Here is a 2,594-nt window from a genome sequence, read left to right on the forward strand (position 1 = left end):
TCAAGTGATTTTCCTGCCTCAGCTTCCCAAGTAGCTGAGATTACTGGCACACGCCACCACGCCCAGCTAATTTTTGTATTTTTAGTAGAGACGGGGTTTCACCACGTTGGCCAATCTGGTCTCAAACTCCTGACCTCAACTGATCTGCCCGTCTCGGCCTCCCAAAGTACTGGGATTAGAGGCATGAGTCACCACACCTAGGTCCTAATTTTTATAGTTTTAGTAGAGACGGGGTTTTACCATGTTGACCAGTCTGGTCTTGAACTCCTGACCTCAGGTGGTTTGTGCGCCTCGGTCTCCCAAAGTGTTGGAATTACAGGCATGAGCCACCGCACCCAGCCAGCAGTGAGGGAGTTTAAGTCTTGGTTTAAAAAACAATTATGATGCTAACACCCTTCAAATTAGATTTGATGAAAGTTTTATTTGTTATTCTTTGGTTATTTCAGGCTCGTGCTGTCTTGGAAAGAGAATTTAACAACCTTTTGGTCATGGGGACTGATAGAAGGTTTGATGAAGTAAGTTTTTGGCCTAATGTTCTTTAAATGTCTATGAAACGTGTGTAAATGTTTAAATGTGTGTGAAATGTAAGCTGTTATTATTATACTCAGGACATCATGTAGCTAGGCAGTCTCTCTGGATGTTAGAAGTTAGGATTTGCTCTTATGAATTTATTAACAAATGAGCCTTTAAAAACTCATACCTGGGCCAGGCGCAGTGGCTCATGCGTGTAATCCCAGCACTTTGGGAGGCGGAGGCAGGGGTATCACCTGAGGTCAGGAGTTTAAGACCAGCCTGGCCAATATGGTGAAACCCCATTTCTACCAAAAAACACAAAAATTAGCCAGGCGTGGTGGTGGGTGCCTATAATCGCAGCTACTTGGGAAGCTGAGGCTGGAGAATCGCTTAAACCTGGGAGGTGGAGGTTGCAGTGAGCTGAGATTGCGCCACTGCACTCCAGCCTGGGCGACAGAGAGAAACTCTATCTCAAAAAGAAAAAAACACCCCCCAAAAAAAACCACAAAAGTAATACCTTCAAGAAGGTAGTTTTGTTATTTTTGCTCTTTAATTTTTGACATCCCTCAAAAATGGTTTTCACATCATAAAACATTGGTTGCAGCTTAGGAATAGAGTCTGTAAGTTGGGTTTTAGGGACCACTAGGTATCCTACCCCAGTCCAGAGTATACCCCCCATAATCCTGTGCATTGGTGGGGTGGCGTGTTTCAGAAGTATATTAAAAACACAAAATGTTAATTTCCCCTTCAAACCATGACTCATTTGTTTCACACTATTAGGAGTCTCTTAATTGGACCTTAAGAAAACTTGAGTTTGACAGAGAGAATAGAAGGCCACCTCTAAAGATGAAGCACTCGTTGGCTGTATCCTGGCATAAAATAGAATTGTTTATAGCTTAAAAACTGTTTGTAGAGCTGCACGTGGCAGGGGCATACCTGTACTCCCAGCTACTTAGGAGGCTGCAGTGGGAGGATGGCTTGAGCCCAGGAGTTTGAGGTTACAGTGAGCTATAATCACACCACTGCATTCCAGCCTGGGCAACAGATCTAGACTCTGTCTGTAAAAAAATAAATAAAAATGAAAAATAAACTATTTTTAAGATAAATAAAAATGTATTATGTAGCAAGAAAGTGATTCCTGCAAGGTAAGAAGTAGAACACGATGCTGGGGAGAAGGAGCACATCCCCATGGCCCAGCACCGACCTCACTTCGCCAGCTGAGGCCCAGCCGGACCATCACCATGCCCCATTTCACGCTGAAGTTCCAGTTTGGGCAATATATTGTGTGGTCATCAAGAAGGGATGAAATACACGTGAACAAGAATACGTACATTCTTGAGTTCAGCAGTCATTTTAAAGGACATTTAACTTTACATCTCTGACGTTTATTTTTTAAAATGAATCTTGTTTTTTGTTGTTTAATTTACCAGGATGATGATAAAAGCTTTAGGAGAGCACCTTCATGGAGAAAAAAGTTTAGACCAAAGGACATTCGCGGCTTAGCTGCTGGGTCAGCAGAGACTCTCCCTGCAAACTTCCGGGTCACTTCTTCTATGTCTTCCCCCTCAATGCAGCCAAAGAAGATGCAGATGGACGGTATGTGATGGGTCGCGCTAACCTGCCACTTGCTGGGAGCATGAGCAGCTTTTTGTCTGGAACATTAATAATGATCTAAAACGGTCCAGTTAATATGTTACAAGGCACTTGAGTATGGTTGCATGTCCAAATATAAATGTTTTTAAATTAACTCTAACATTTGTTTATAAAAGTTTAACCATAATAATAGAATTTTTTAAACATTCTTGTCTGGTTGAATCTTAGCATATTTTTCCAACTAATAAAGCCCAGTATTCGTCTGTGTTCTCAGAGGGAGACTGAGGCATACTTGTAAATACGTGTCTGTGACAGGCCGTGCTAGAAAGCTCTTTCTGGAAATAGTAGTGTAGTAGTAGCTTCCAAACCACATGATTCACTGCTCTCCACACCGGAGAATATAACAGTATATTTTAAAGAACACACAGTTTACAGCTTGTGTGAGCTCTGCCTGTCCTTTCGGCCCTCCCTGCTGCTGCTGTTCTGTG

General features: G+C 42.4%; 1 protein-coding gene and 1 long non-coding RNA gene across 2 annotated transcripts in view; both read left to right on the top strand.

Annotated features, from left to right (window-relative positions):
• Positions 1 to 2,594, top strand: part of PPFIA1 (protein tyrosine phosphatase, receptor type, f polypeptide (PTPRF), interacting protein (liprin), alpha 1) — a 146,805-nt gene that overhangs the window by 139,713 nt on the left and 4,498 nt on the right. The gene's annotated exons all lie outside the window — the stretch shown is intronic.
• Positions 444 to 2,266, top strand: LOC105544511. Its single transcript, XR_001006772.1, has 2 exons — positions 444 to 515; positions 1,944 to 2,266. It is a non-coding gene; the product is annotated as an uncharacterized LOC105544511 (long non-coding RNA).

This window comes from Mandrillus leucophaeus, unplaced genomic scaffold (genome assembly GCF_000951045.1).
Source record: "Mandrillus leucophaeus isolate KB7577 unplaced genomic scaffold, Mleu.le_1.0 Scaffold30, whole genome shotgun sequence".
Classification (NCBI taxonomy): domain Eukaryota; kingdom Metazoa; phylum Chordata; class Mammalia; order Primates; family Cercopithecidae; genus Mandrillus; species Mandrillus leucophaeus.